The following is a 17,065-nucleotide window of genomic DNA, read 5'->3' as shown; positions in this document are numbered from 1 at the left end:
AGCAGACATTCCAAAGGATGTACTGCCAGCAATAATGGAAAGCTGGATACAACTGAATGGTATAAAATGGTACCTGAGATGCTTAGAAAACTGTAAAGTTTAATGCTGCACACCCAGAGCAGATGCCAGCAACTACAGCTGCTAGTTGTACATAAAAAATGTGTGTGTGTGTGTGTGCGTATGTGTGTGCTTTTAAATTCATGGCTTCTTTTCTATTTTTCACTTATGAATCGCTGGACATCTGTCTTTTAAAATGTCTTGTTTATAGGATCAACAATTTCTGTCTAATGAGATGGGCCAAAAGACCTTTAATCACTCACAGACTCACAGGGAAAATGACAACGTGTCCCAAATAAAAGACTGAGCGGAATTATTGCTAAAATATCTTAAATGTTCTCCAATAACATTTGCCAAACATAATTTATAATACTGACTGGATCTTTCTTCCCTTTAAGAATTGTACACTCACTTGAAGTAAATGTATGTCATCAATGCATTTTGAAATCTCAAAATGTTAAGCTCTCTTTATTGTAAAAATATTACATAGAAAAATATTAAGAAACGATTTCCTTAATTTAAACAAATGGCATGATGCATTCACCAGACACCCAACCACTGTAAGTAACAGTGAGAATATTAAAGGACACATGATTCAGGAGAGGAAGTAAAATCCTACTTCCCCAGAAAATTTGTGTTTCACAAGGAAAGACACAACTTTTCTGGAAGTCTTGGTCTTTGCAATTTCAAAGGTGATTTGATTACTCATTAAGCAACCATGCCCTAAATCACAGAACTGTGGTGAAGAAAAACTTTAAAACATATTGAAAATATAAATTTCTAAGGCCTTGAAAACAAATATATTTTACGTAATTTCATAAGAAAGGGAGGGTACATATGGACATACAACACAAAAAAGTTTGAAAAGAAACAATAACATGGATTGATATTACACTTTGGGAAGCTGTCCTTCTTAAATGAGACTGAATTGAGGAAAAAAGGCCCTGATACTGGAGGACCAACTATAGTGTAGCTGATTTAAAGCACCAGGGGTTTGAACAGTCACAATATATTATTTTCGGTAAGTACACTTCTGGAATGTTTCAGTTTGGATTAAGTATCCTGAAACATGGATTTAATTAAAGGAGCCCTTCAGATAATTATGGGACTGATTTTCAAAGGCATGCTAGATGATTCAGATTCCTAGTAACATTCTGAGCTGCATCATTTAAAGCCTGGTCTGGAAGGGCTACCCTCTGAGAATTTACCATTTTCCAAGAACTAAAGAAATTTCCTGGCTGAACATCTAGAAGTCAAAAATTGTGATTGTGAGCATCTTTATCTTAAATATCATCAAGTCTGAGCAACGTTTAGGAGTCTCTTAGGAAGGCCTCAAAAGATGACTGGTATTTGAAAGGACAAGGAAGCACACGGTTGTCTGTCCAGAAGCTGGCTGAGAATTTTGTGACCCTTTCAAGAAGCTGAGCAGTGAAGAGACTCCAATGGACACTCAAAACACTAAAACCTCTCTGCTCAAGGACAGACTAAAACCAGTGCTCTCCAAAAGGGAAGTGTGTGGGTCCCCCAGCAACGGGGAAACAAGTCACTGGGGTCTGTAAAGGAAACAATACAACTTCTACTTATATTTATTTTCTAACTCATTAAAAAAAAAACCCTTTTATGCATACATTTAGTATGCACCTGACAGAGTAGAACAGTAGCATATGGATGCAGTGTATAAATGAATAGGTATACACATGTGTGGACACATGATCAATAATGCTTGTCTAAACCGACACCCCAGATTCTGAGGCAGTCTCCCGTCCTGGGGCCTCCCAGCCATCTCAGCAGGTAGGGTTTCCGGTCAGTGGGCCTGCTGCCTGGCGCTGCCTGATGGCAAGCCGGGGTGGTCAGCTGTTCTGCACTGCTGGAAACAAATCCGGTGAGCTGTGGACTCGTTCATTCATTCAACAAATATTTACCAAGCACCTATGAGATCTAGGGATGAAAGGGTGAACAAAAGTGGAACACTTCCAACTTTCATACAGCTTATATTCTAGTGGGGAGAAAGAAGATAAAAAGGCAAGAAAATGAGGAAAACGTTAAAACCAGGTAGCATCACATCCTCCTGATGTGAGACTGGGATGTTACCTGTGTCATATCTCTGTGAGGAGTGTTGCAGTGGACTCCAATTATGAGGAAATAATTAAACTCATTAAAATTAAAGGATATTCTTCATAATTGTTAATAACATGAAAGCAGCAGCAGCTGGGGAACTGTTCTAGATTAATGACTAAAGGCATAATAAAATGCATGTCTGATTCTTACTAGGATCCCAGATTGAAGAAAAACAGATGTAAAGAAAGTTACTGGAACAATTGAGTAATTTAAATATGGACTGAAGATGAGATAATAGCATTAGTTCAACATAATTTTCTTGAATGTGATCATTTTATTGTGATTATTAAGAGAATGACCTTGTTCTTGGGAAAGGAACACTGAAGTAGGTAAAACCAGGTGAACAGTATAAGGTGTGGACTGACTATTCTTGCAGCTTTTCTATAAACTTGAATTTTTTCAAAATGAGTTACTGTGGGATAGTGCGTGTGCGTGCGTGCATGCGTGCACGCACGTGCGCACATGTGCGCACACAGAAATAAAAGGAGATAAAGAGCAACAAGGTACAGGTGGGGATACTGTTTTATGTTGTTAATGAGAGAGGCCCTCTCTACTGTGTCGACAACTGAGCAAAGATGTGGTAGCAGGAAGAAGTGAAGAAGTAGACCATGCAACTATCTGAGAAGCAGGAGTTCCAAACAGCATATCTACCAGACTGGAGATGCAGAAAAGGTGCCAATGGGAGGGAAGCAGAGCGAGTGGAAGGAACGTTGGAAAGAGATGAGGTTGGAGAAGTAGCTTGAAGTAAGACCACTGCTGGGCCTTGTAAGGCATAATAAACACCGGGGAATTTTATTCTAAGTATGAAAGGAAACCATTGAAGGTTTCTAAAATATGATGTGGTGCATTTTGATTCTACTGTGAATGGAACTGTTTTCTTAATTTACTTTTAGGGTTGTTCACCACCAGTACATAAAAATATAGCTGTTTTTTGTGTATTGTTCTTGTATTCTGCAAACTAACAGAACCGATTTATCAATTCTAGTAGTTTTTAATAGATTCCTTAGAATTTTTGATGTATCAGATTATACCATTTGGGAATAAAGAGAGTTGTATTTTTTCCTTTTCAATCTGAATAAGTTTTCATTCTTTTCCTTGCTTAACTGCACCAGCTAGGACCTCCAATGTGATGCTGAACAGAAGGGCTGAGGGCGGGCATCTTCGTATCATTCCCATCTCAGAGGGAAAGCTACAGTATTTCACCATTATGCATGGCGTAGGGTTTTTGTAAATGTCCTTTTTCTGGCTAAGGAAGTTCTCTTCTATTCCTTGTTTGTTGGAAGTTTTTGTCATGAATGGTGGTTGCCTTTTGTCAAATGTTTTCTCTTTCTCTATCAATTGTTTTTGTCCACAGTAATTAATCTATTTTAAAAGGAACACTTCCATGGCTTTTAGGGAAGGGTGAGCAGAGGAGAACAGGCAGACCTCAAAGTGATTTTAATAATCCATGCAGCAGACTGTGGTGGGTTGGACTGCAGTGGGAGCAGTGGAGGTGATGAAAAGTAGGTGGATTTTGATATACGTAGAGCCAACAGGATTTTCTGATGACTAGGACATGGTATATGAACAGAAAAGACATCAAGGATGAGTTCGGAGCTGGGGAGCAGGGGGTGGGTGTTGTTTTGGGGGTTTTTGAGCAAGGATAAGGATGGAATTTTCATTTACTAAAATGGAGAAAATTTTAAATACAATTTATTTTTAGAGCAGTTTTTCACAGCAGTTGAGAGAAAAGAGCAGAGAATTATCATATGCTCCCCTCATCGCATATACAGCCTCTCCATCTATAAACATCTCCCCACCTGAGAGGCACATTTATCACATTTAAACCTGCCCTTTCCTGAAGTGAGCCCTAGTTTCCTTTCTATGCTTCCCGTGTGCCTTTGGGCCCCTTCCTTCCCTAGCAGGCTCTCTTGAGGTTCACAGAGACTCATACTCCGATGGTGACATCAATATCTACCTTTTATGTTACCTTTCTGTTCTAGACCTTTATACTTCACTTTCTCTGTGCAAATCCTGAGATTCTAATCTACTCAGAGATAACAGTGTACGTTAGGTTCTTCGCTTAGTAATGAAAAGAAAATGTTACTTCCAAGCCAGTTATAAAACAATAGGAAATTATATCAGCAAGAAGAGCAGCTGCAATTTATTCTCTGACTTCCTGAATTAAGGAAAATGCCATCTGAACAAATATTAGAAACATATTGTGATAAGAAATCTATTAGCAATTAATGTGCTCAAATATGAGGTTGCTGAAATATTAGGATTTATTGCTGGGAAAATATAGAGGCAATTGCCATGGATAGCCGCTGGGAAATTAAAAAATAATAAATAAATAAGGAGCCAGCAAGTAACTGTGAATGAGAAAATACAGATGTTTCCCAGAAATAAAACAATGTCTTAATGGTGCTATGACTATACTTGAATATAATATGTCTACACAATGACAGATTATCCCAAGGCATTAATGGAAAAGAGGTTATCATTACCAGGTATTTATAATAGCTAGGTTCTGCCTCAGTGTCTAATGGAAATATAAGACATGATATACGTGCAGCAGGTATAATATTACTTAAAATGGGACTCAAACATTTCAAAAAGTATGATGCTACTAGAGCTGAAGAGGGTGGGTTTTATGAAAATAAGAAAAAAGTTGGACTAGAAATGGAAAATAAACTAGTTATCTTAGGTGTTAGTGGCTGACATTTAGTTTTATCTTATTCATTGAGGCTGTTTTGGCTAGTCATTCAGATTTTTCTGTACATAACAGCTAATGAGTTCAATATTCGAACTTTTGAAAAAGTAAAACGACAATTAAATGTTGAAAATATAAATAGACACTGTAAATTGGTTCCTCTGATAGACTTCATTACATATCATTTTCCTAAACAGTTTAATGTATTTGATTGTTGAAAACCAGCATTTAATGCTGCATTGTATAGAGCTGTATTGGACAAACACATCTCATTGTCGGGATGTACTATTAAAACATTTCCCCCAATATCTCTTAATTTTATTTGGTGGAGCTGGATTTTTCCTGTCCTTAGAAGTAATGGTCTCAAGAGAGATGTTAAAATGTCCAGAACCTTGTAATAATGAAAACTCTGAATTTATTTTTAAATTAAGGCATTTGTTAGCCTTTCTGTAGCCTGTTCTCAGTTCATGGAAATATGACAATATCTTCAGCTTCCTTCTGCAAAAATCTGTCCATCCCTCAGTCTAAGCTTCCGTCTTAGATAGGACCTTTCTTGTGTTGACTTTCATCTCCACACCTGATTCATGGGTGATATCCTCTGGCCGAGTAAAATCTGAAAGTGAAAACTGGAATGAGACCACTCTCCTTTGATAATTGCCAGCCTGCTGCCTGACACCGCTCCTCCTAGAGATTTCACAGGTGAGAGTAAGTCTTCACTCTCAGCGTGGTCTCACTAAAACCTCCTCTCTGCACGGGAGACTTAAGAGGTAACGCAACCCCATCCCTACACTTTGAGAGGAGAAATGGCCATTTACAGCACCCGGCGTTGTCTCCTAAGAAATTTTCTTCTTCTGTCCTCTCTGGAAAGACTGTTTTCTTAATGTTAAGAAGTAGCACCCTCTCTCCAACAGATACTCTAAAGAAATTCTACCCAGATTCTTTCTGAAACTTACACATACTGACCCTTTTATTCTGCAGATGTGCAGAAGGGTTATAAGAGTACTGTGTCTAAATCTCTGTTTTCTAAGTATTTACACTTGTACTGGCACTTCACTTCACAACGCTCCCAGTGCTTCAGATAAAATTACCAACTGTTTTGTTCCTATTACCAACTACCAACAATCCCACCACACCAAAACGAAGTAGTAAAAGCTAAGTAGTGACCATGTACATAGTTTGAGAAATACATACAATTCTAAAAAATTTACTTCTCTGTCACCTGAATCATTAGAGGTTCATAAATTAAAAGTCCTGACTTTCATGTGGCCACTGGATGTTTGCACATCCATTCTGGTGTCAAAACTCAGTCCAGCAGTACTTTGGGAAAACATATCCAAATATTTAATAAATACTTGCAAGTAAGAGATGCAAGATGGCCCACTGAACCGTCTCCATCTGGCCAGAACCAACATGCTCAGGTAACCAGTCTGTTCATGGTGATCTGGAATCACAATACAAATTAGCAAGACTGTTGACTCGTCAGTGTTTCAGGCCCATGGGTGGTCCAAATCATTGTTATATCTATGTTGATTCTTGTGTCTGAATTGGATAGTGTGCCAAAAGTAGTTAGCATGTCTAAACCTTCAGGTCTCTCTGGAATGGTAATTGTTGAAGAGCTAGTTCAGATGTTGGTCATATATTTCTCTTCACTACATCTCCTTATAGACCTAGAAGAATCTCTGTCCTCTAGCTGTAATGCCTAAAGATGGCTGCAAGAGAATGTCTAAAAATGGGTGAGCGGTGTGGAGCGAGCTTTCGCTAGCTCTTACCAAGATTTGGGTCCCTGCAGCCTTCTGTCCTGGCCCCTAAGCCCTTTAAAAAGGTTGATTTCAGCTCTATTGGAGAGAGACCCCATCACTCACCACCTCTCACCCCCACCTTTATTCACCCTAGGCTCCACCAAGCCCTCCATCCCCAAGCAAGATACTCCAGAGCAGAGGCACAGGACTGATTACAGACAATATCTGCCGCCCCCACACTCTTTGTGCCCTTAAGCAGATCACTTCAGCCTTTGGGCTTCAGTTTCCTCCTCTCTAAAATTAGAACAATAATGATACTAACCTCATAGGGCTCTTACAGGGATTAAGTGACTTCATTCATGGAGCAGCACTAAGTCAGCAATCAGTGGATACTGGGATTTTATTGACTGGAGGAATCACATGAAAATTTTGTGCAATCCAATACTGCACAACTAAGATATATGTCATATCATGCCCAGTATTTTTGCCGTAAGTTTCTTTACCATAAAAACTTTTGCTATAAGCATTTTCGATGCAAACATTTGTGCCACATTAATTAATTGGCTGTAAGGCATCTGTTAAAAGATGCAATAACAAAAAAGAACATTAAAAAGGACACAATGATTATACATGAACATAGATATATTCATTGCCACATTTTTTTCTCTGTGTGACAATGAATATATATATGTTCTCTACACTGGAATTTGACACAACATTGTAAAATGATTATAAATCAATAAAAAATGGTAAAAAAAAAAAAGAGGACACAATGAAATAATGAATAATAAAATTTAAAACTTATTGTGAAATACAAAATATTTGAATATATTTAAAATGTGTATAGAGATTCGTGGCAATGCTGTGCAAATAACTGATTTTATTTTGCGGGTTGCACCTAAGCACTTGCCTTTTTTTTTTCCTTTGGCTTTGTATTATACATTTTCTGGCCTGTGGATTTGTCTCCTCATTCGGAATTGCACTTTTTCTTTCCCTCTAAAACTTCTTTTCTCATTAACAGAGGTATCAGTTTCCAAATAATAGGATGCATATTTGTAAATGAGCTTTGTGTTGCACTGTAAAAGCCTCGAAACTGTTGCTTGTTCTTGGCGTGTTGTCATGTGTCCATTGATAGACGTTCCAAAATTCTTTGGGAAATGTGGGTTTAACTCTGTGCCTCTGAAGCCCTTAGCCTCTTTCTCCTCCAAGACAGCGTGTTTCAAAATAAGAAACAAACTCTTGAGGTGAACAATCGTTATCTGTCAGCTTGACAAAGCCAAACTTTCAAACCAAACTGTCAACCAGATATTTTATCTTTCAGAGCAAAACTGCCTTATGGTCAATCAGTTATGCCATAAAAATGTTCTTGGCAAAAATGCTTGCTGGCAAGGTGTTTACAGCAAAAAAGCTTACTGTCAAAATACCTAGAACTATATTGTGTATGCACACAATATAATATACACATACAGTCATCCCCCAGTATCTTGGAAGGTTTGGTTCCAGGACCCCCTGAGGATACCAAACTTCAAGGCTTCTCAAGTCCCTTCTATAAAATGGCATAGTATTTGCATATAACTTACACACATCCTCCTGTATACTTTGAATCACCACCAGAATACTTGTAACACGTCACAAATGTAAGTGCTATATTAATAGTTGCCAATAGTGTGTGGCAAATTCGAGTTCTGCATTTTGGAACTTTTTGGAACTTTTTTTCAAATATTTTTGATCCACAGTTGGTTGAATCTGCAGATGAAGAACCCCAGGGATATGGAGGGCTAACTGGATGAGCATAAATGCTATATGCTGACAAGTATTTAATTTACTTCACTTAGTGCTTTGAAATATTTTGCTACAATTATAAAATGAGACTTCAAAAAATGTATGCAAAAGTGAAAATTTTAAACACAGAATTCTAATCTCTGAAATATTCATTTATATACTGAAATCTGATCTTGCATACTCACTTCTATTAAGTAACAGAGCAGAATAAATTGAAGCGTCAGACCCAGGACTTGCCATGTAGGTGTTGCCAAGACATGATACATAAGTCTCCAACTCACAGAAACGCCTTCTCCACATTTGCCAGGTGGAGGGGGATAGGAAAGAAGGGATTTCTTTTTTTTCTGGGCCATCAAGGATTATACAGTAAAATGAGGTCCTCCTAGTCCTGACAATGGCAGTGGCTGTGTGCAACAGTCAGAAAAGGAACCCAATTTTCTCATGCTTCAGCGGAGAGGTTGGTAGTGGTACACTTCAGGCTACAATGACCAGAAAACCCTGACTCAAGTCTCTTAAACAATCAGGAGACACATTATCTCACTAACAAGTCTTTTAGAAGTTGAACAGGCTTCACACAGACTTGGCTCTGCCAGCCTTGTCCACATGCAGGCTGCAGCCCTGCTGGCCTCTTTGATGGTCAGCAGATGGGAGTTACTGGACTGCACGTCACTTATAAACATGAAAAGATCCAATAGATGAACGGGGCTTTTGAGACCAAGAAGAACTTTCCTTATATCAACCCAGCACTCTTCTTTCAGGCCTCATTGGCTAGGATAACATCACATGACCTTTCCCCAAAAAAGCCATTGTCAGGAACAGCAAGGTTTCTACAACCGGATAGAACACATGGGAGTTTAGCCCAGAGTCACGCTGGGAAGAGTTTGACAGCAGATATAAATTAGGTTTTTATCAATAAGGTTTTGGGTCAGGCAACCAACAGTATTTGCTATCATGAAGTGGGTCTCTTTCAGTTGTAAAGTAATGGGATTAAGGTCTCTTCATCACTGCTTGATTGATTTATGCCATGCTAAACGATAATTTTATGTAACACTAAAGTCACTGGCTTTAAAAAGGCAAATGATAATTGTACAAAGTCACTTGCTAAATGGAGGAGGTGAATAAGACTTACATCCTGAGATTCAAGTATGCTGGAAATGACTTATGTGGCTTTGGAATGACCCACCTGATTAGCGAAGGGGGATGATCAGTTTTACTTACTTCATTTGCAATTCTCTTAGGATAATAATTAAACAGGTCAGTCTTTCCCAAGTACCTAACTTATGAAGTCTGGGAGAAGCAAACTGGATCCTGGCTACCAAGCTAGAAGTCAGCCTGGACCAAGTAGATGAGCAGTCCTTAAATAATCAAGCATGTGACTGTAGTTAACAACCTTGTGAAAGTTAGAGTCTTAAAATGAATTAATATTTTTCCCATTTAAGTTATTCTCTTCCCCTTTTAAGCAAAAACATGATTTCCATTGGAAAGCCTCCCCCCCCCCCTTCCCTTCCCTTTCCTTTCTTTGGCTTTCCCTTTGCCTCCCTCTCTCTATCCTCTCTTCTTCTCTTTCTCTCATTCTTTTAAGACCAGTAACATGAATTCTCTACTTTGGGGAAACAGTCAGTGGTATTCTGAAGATAGCTCACTGCCCAGCAGAGATAACTGCGTACATCCCTTCCTCACTCTGAGCTTAGTAACTTGAAATTGGCCATAATGAGATAACGTACACAACACAACATGGCACACACTACGAATCCGGGCTTTTTCTCCCCGAGAGCCAGCCCAGCAGCTCTGTCACTGGGGCAGCACATGAGGGTGAGTAAGAGCAGGTGAGCCTGGAGGTGTGCCGTGTTAGTTCCAGTACTGCCCTTCCCATCTGACCTCTCTGACCGTTACTTTTCTCATCTAAAAAGTAGGGATAATAATGAATATTTCATAGAGTAAGACTAAACTGGAACAGTGAGTTTCACGAGTGTTATTTGTGTTAAAGAGAGTCACACATTCTTCACACTGAAAGGTGATCAGTATGAATTGAACCTCCCCTAGAAACTGTGCACACTGTGACTACCTGTCCAACAGAATCTGGTAACAGGGGTGATACTGCCGTTTCCAGGCCTAGGCTTTCAAGAAAGTTACAGCTCCATTTCCTGTCTCTGGGATACTTTTCTTTTGGTGGAGGGGTGGTGGGAAGGGTGCCAGGGCTTTCCAGGGAAATAAAGACAATAGGAAATAGATAAATGGATAATCGATAGATAGATAGGTAGATAGATAGACAGACAGACAGACAGACATTGATTTTAAGGAATTAGCTCATGTGATTGTAGGGTCTAACAGGGCAGAATGGAAGGCTGGAGACTCATGGAAGAGTTAATGTTTTAAGTCAAAGGCACTCTGGAGGCAGGATTCCTTCCTCCTTGGTGATCTCAGCCTTTTTCTCTTTAAGGCCTTCAACTGACCGGTGAAGCCCACCCACTCACCTTAAGGAGGGTAATCTGCTTTACTCAAAGTCTACGTTTAAATGTTAAACGCACCTAAAAAATACCTTCACAGTAACATCCAGACTAGTGCTTGACAAACATCTAGGCATCATAACCTAGCCAAGTTGACACATAAAGTTAACCAGCACATGGGGACAGCCACTTCCAGGTAAGAAATCCAACCACATGCTGCAGAGAACAAATAGAGAGGTCTTGAGACCACACAGCGATGGATAGGGGTGCAGCTGGAGGAGCCGCCCCTTCAGGGTCCAGGGAATCTGAGTGAAGGCAATTAGGATCCTCCAATCTAACCTATTCATCAGCTGAATACTGCCTAGTGAACCCAGTCAAAGAATTGCCCTGCTGAGCCCTGCCTGAATTTCCGACTCAAAACTTGTAATACAATAAAAAGGTTGTTGTTTTAAGTCACTAAATTTTGGAGCAGTTCTTTACTCTGGAAGAGATAACAACAGAACACTATCTTTATGTAGGCTGGGCTTTATCTAGGAGATAGGCACGTTATAAATAAGCTTATTTTTAGGGTATCAAGCCTCATCACCAGCTTCAAATGTGTTCCCTTCTGGGAGCAGACAAGTCTGAATCTAAACACATCTGCAAGAAAAACTGAGGAGATTCCTGGAAAATAAATAATCCTAAAGGGACACTAGAGTCTGCAAATAACCCTGCCCCACGTTAGTCATTACAAGGCACAGACTTGCGTAAAAGTGCTTGGTATCTACTTTCCCACCCAGCATCATCAGATTTAGTGCCCTGACTCTTTGTATATGAAGATGAGTCTGCCATGGGATGGCGGCGAGTTATGGGAGGGAAGAGGATTATAATCAACTCCTGAAGGAGTTATCTCAGCTAAATCTCCATAAGATACTAAATGCAAGCATCTCATGCATACACTTTGCCACAGAGCACAGTTTTGATACCCCAAACACCTCAGCACATCAGAACAGTGCCCAGCAGGTGATGACCATCTTCAGAAGGGGCAGTGATACTGTTAGGATCAGTGCCCACCAACTTAACGGTGTCTGCCTTGGTAGAATCAGGTGGAAATGATCAGGAATCAAAAATGATGATCCCTCTGCTCAGCAGGTATAATAATCTCCCAGCACACTCTGAGCACTGAAGGGAAGAGCTTCCAGAAGCTAGGACCGTGCTGGTGGGGTGAGCACCATCAAAACTGAAGCTGCCCCCTTTAAGCCCAGCTCGTCTCAGCCACCTCCCTGGATTCACCAACTTCCAGCGTTCTCTCTGTAAAACAACGTGAATAATGCCTGTGGCCTGCTGAACACCCACTGCTGCAAAGCCGGTCTCTGCCATGGCCACACAATTCAGCTACCACCAAATGAGTGGTTACCCGGAACCAATCATTCTACTACAAAACTTACTATTTTTGTGACTGGGAAAATAAATTATTGTCAAATATTATGCAAACCCATGAAAAATGCAACAAAATTATTGTTTCACTGATAATTAGTTAAGTAATTTTTTAATAATGTCAAGTCACTCTAAAAAGATATTGTTCATTTAAGTGTAAGTGATAAAATGGCACAAGATTAGAAGAAAAATGTTGAAAGATTCTGCAATTAGATGTGAACAACTCTAAGTTTTTGCCCCTCTTTAAAGAAACTAAACCTGAAACTTATATTTTAGGGAGCAAAATGTCCTGATATCTTTAAGGAACACCCAGACAACCTTCACCTTTCTTGCTCTGCTCTGGTTGCCTCTGAGAATCAACCAGCATTCTAAAAGCACAATTTCACCTCCTGTGACTCACAAGCACAGGGTGGATTTCGGCTAATGTTCCTCTGCACACAACTTACTAAAAAATAAGATTGTTTTTGACCTCTATCAATTTAACTTATTTTGTTGAGTTTCTCCTTTTCTTAAATACTTCTTGATATTGATTTAGATCTAATATATCCTTCTTATATTTTAAATTTTTCACTGACTGTTAAGAGATAAGATTTTTTTAACGTGTCTAAGTTTACTAGCTTTCACAATCTCACTTGGAAAGAGAAGACCGAATTGCCTATAGCTGCGTAGAAACCCGGTTTCCTTAACTTTGATATAAGCTTACTGAGAAGATTAAATTCAAGATCTCAGAACTTCATATCTGAGATTCTAACCCTTGTTTCTAAGTTGTATTAGCTAGGGTAAGGAAATTAACTAGTAAATAAATCCTCACATCTCCGTGGTGTACACAATATAAGTTCATCTGTCACTCATACAAAGTCTGAGTTCCCGGTCAGCAACATCCAGGTACAAAGGCTTTTCCCATTACGTGGGTCAATCTTTCCGTAAGGCTTGGGAATCCCCTGCTGGATTTTCTGCATACATCCAGGAAACTGATGCAGAGAATAGGATGGGAAATAGTGAGAAAGTGTTTAATGGACCAGGCCTGAAAGAGGTATACATCAATTCTATCCATGTGGCATTAGACAGAATTCAGTTGCCTGGTGGCATCAAACTGCAAAGAGAACTGAGATACATAGCGGGGCTATGTGTGTGTCCTAGAGGAAGAAGCAAGGATAAGTGAGCATGTAGCAGCATCTACAACAGAAGTCCTCCACTGCAGATAATGTTTCCAACACATAATGACAAACTTACCCTGTATTCCAAGATGATGTTTAGAAATAAACATGAGGAGGTAAGAGGAAGATTTTCTCCCTCCCAAATTATACTGCCCTATTTGACATAAAGAATTAAGGTGGATTTCTTTCCTGTAATGTGTTATAATATATTCTGGATTATTGCTATCAGTGAGCAAGCTATTTCATTGCTAAATTGTGCATTGAAACTTGCCTCCCATAGTATTTACATATACAGCTATGGAATATAGATATTACTTTTATAGGAATTTTTTTAAAGCTCAGAAAATATAACCCCTTAGGAAAATAAACTGTGAGTAAAGACGACTTAAAGCAAATTTCATTGCATTACTGATTTTCAACTGAAGAAATGTAGTTGGTTGATTGATTTGTTTGATTTTTTTAAAGGGAATAAAAAGGTTTTTATTGCACAAAGATAATCACAAATTACAGAAACATAATGTTTGTTTATTTTAGATTTAGAAGACTGTATGAAAACCAAATGTGATATGAAAATAATAGAATAATAATTTAAAATATGGAATATGTACTTCATGGAGATTCATCCCAAGGAAAACCAAGCTAGAATTACATAAATTATAGCTCTAAAAATATTCCTTTTAATTTACAATTTGGAATGAAATAACCAAATCCAACTTGAAGGAAATATTTAAAATGATTAAGATGTTTCACTAAAAAGTTCTCTAAATGTTCCAAGAGAACATAATGTTTAAACAATAACCCAGAAAAACTTTAAACTATGAAAGAAAATACCTCAATTGTATATTCCCGATATTTTTAACTAATATCCAATTTAAGGGCATTGTAGATCAAATGGCTTTAATAGACTCTCTTTATGGAAAGTCCCTACTACAGTCCCTTTAGGAGAAAGACAATCTGTCTTTCATCTTCTTTGAATGACCTCTTGAGAAAAAAGAAAATGATGCTTCCTTGGCTGCATTTAAAAAGTCACTTTTCCAGTCAGCAGTGCTGAATTCTCCTCATCCAAGTATTCATCCTAGCGCAAACCAAGAACATGCTGGCATACTTCAGAACTACACGTTTGGATGGGTAGTATCCGAAAGTTTGTTCTTTCGAAGAGTTATCATCACTGATGGAATAATGATTCTTTTGACCAGAAAGGCCAAAGAACAAACTGGAAAGGTCTGGGAAGCAGAACTGAATTCAAGCAAAACAGTGTAGTAAGTGAGATGTATTTCTAGCATTCCTGGTTGCTTCCCTGTCATTACTTAATCTCTTTAAGTCCCTCACTGTGAGGCTCAGCCTGGGTGTAATCTCAGACGGTGCACTACAATTTGGACCTTTTTTTCTTTTGTTCTTTCATCTTTTCCTCCAGTCCTCTCTGTTATGCTAGATGACATTTGTTGATATAATCAACTAATCTTTAGTGATACGTTAGCGCACATCCATGCCTTGGTGTGTTACTCTATCCACAAACATCAGTATTTTAACATAGACCTGTAGGACATGAAAACTCTTACTTCTCCTTTGGCAGCTGACAGAGAATTCTAAAGACATAGGTAGAGGAGGACCACCCCACAGCTCTCACCATATAGTTGAACTGCACAGTTTGGTCTTCTCCTTCCATAGTTTTACTTCCTCCTGAATGTATAATGGGATAATGGGTTTGTATGAAGGGGAAAGTCTTCTATTAGATATTTATATAATCCCTGTTATAAGAAGACTGATTCTTTTGTTACTTTAGATTAACAATGATCTCCTTAAGATGATGGTCACAATCTCAAATGCCCACAGGAGCTGGGTAGGTGAAAGGAACGTGTGATTCTGGCAGGACATACTTCTACTGAGAAGTATTTAAATTCAAGTGTCTTGACCATTATGCTGGCTAAACTAAACATGCTTGCACCCTCTGCTTTAAGGCCCGTGACAACAAAGCCACGCTTCTGTGTTAAGAGACAGGAGGCTTAACTGGTAGATGAAGTGATGCCTTAGACTCTTGACTCTAGGACATGAGATTTGAGATCCCAGGGGAAGGAGAAGGTACTCCATCTCTCCTGGTCTTGAAGATGGAAGAAAGATGAAGCTATCTAATCTGTAAGTAAAAGAAGAGAGCTAATATCTAAATAGTAATATTCTATGTTTTAAAAAATATGTCCATATGTAAAGTAAATAAATGATGAGATTTGGGGATTTTTAATTTTCTTCCTTATATTTTAAACTATTTTCAAGTGTTACACAATAAACAAATACTGCTTTTTAAATCAGAAAACGATGAAGTCTTCGGTCATTAATGTTAATATGTTTACAAGACATTGTTAATTCTAATATCTAGTATCTTTATGGTCTTTACAGGACCATGCCTAAGTGGCAGGCATTAGGGCAGTGGCAGCCACAAGGATCTGGGCCAGGATGTGAGGAAGTTTCCTGAAAAATATAAGTGCCTGCACTTGACCCAGACAATGTGCAAAGTGGGGCACTCTGCAGTGACCAACGCAGAATTGTGTGCTTTGCACACAAAAATGTCTGTATAGATTATACTGCCTCTGTATTTTTTATTTTTCCCCAGTCATTTTGAAGCTTCAGTCTGTCAAACTGTGCTAATGAAAAAAAAAGAGAAAGAGCTTTTGTCCATATCTGAGCAGAAGGGTAGAGAAGGATAAACTCCTAGAGATCCAGGTTGGTGGCAGCAGCCGTGACGGAACACCTCGAAAGGTAAAGTCAAAGTCAGAAAGGCAGCTGCCCTGATTCTCCTTCCAAAGTCATGCTGGGTGCTCAGGATTTACATTTTTCTGGGAGAGGAGGACGGTATTCCGTAAACCTGGGATAAAATTAGTCATGCAATACCTTCAAAGCTCCTGTTGTTTGTTTCTTTTTTCCCTTTCACTGTCCTTAGACATTCTTTCACAAGGGTAATGTGAGACTCAGGCTGAAGCTTCGACAGACTTGCAGAGATGAACTAACTTCATCTCAGAGCCAAGATTTCCTTCTCTTTGGTTTTTGTCCACAGCCACCACTAAACAAAAGAGAAGGAGGAAGAAACTTGGTTTCTTCAGATGGTTGGCGGTGCTAATTCATAACTCGGCCAGAGCTGGAGACCTACAGCTGCAAGATTCTGTGACATTCCCCACAACTGCTCACCAATTAGCATGTGCACATCTCAATCTTATATTCAGAGCGGTCCACAGTATGCCCCTGTATTAGTACCTACTGATGCATAACCACAAATCCCCACAAACATTGCAGATTAAGACAATACCTATGCATTATCTCACAGATTTATTATATGTGGGTCAGAAATCCAGAAGAGCTCAAATGGGGACCCTGCTCCAGGTCTCACAAGATCAAAGTCAAGCTGTGAGCCAGTCTGTCTCTTATCTGGAAGCTTTGGGGGGAATCCAGTTTAAGGAACATTCAGGTTGTTGGCAGAATGGTTTTATGCAATTAGGACTGAGGTCCTGTTCCCTCACTGACTATTAACCAGAGACTGTTCTTAGTTTCTCAAGGCTGCCTACATTCTGTGGCTGGTGGCCTCTCCTTCAATGTCAGATATGGTACATTGGATCCTTCTTGTACTTTGAGTCTGACTTCTCTTGCCTTCCTATTCTGCCACCAGTCTGA

Source organism: Camelus dromedarius, chromosome 3 (genome assembly GCF_036321535.1).
Source record: "Camelus dromedarius isolate mCamDro1 chromosome 3, mCamDro1.pat, whole genome shotgun sequence".
Lineage (NCBI taxonomy): Eukaryota > Metazoa > Chordata > Mammalia > Artiodactyla > Camelidae > Camelus > Camelus dromedarius.
The sequence above is the reverse complement of the archived record's forward strand: the minus strand, read 5'-3'. Positions refer to the sequence as shown.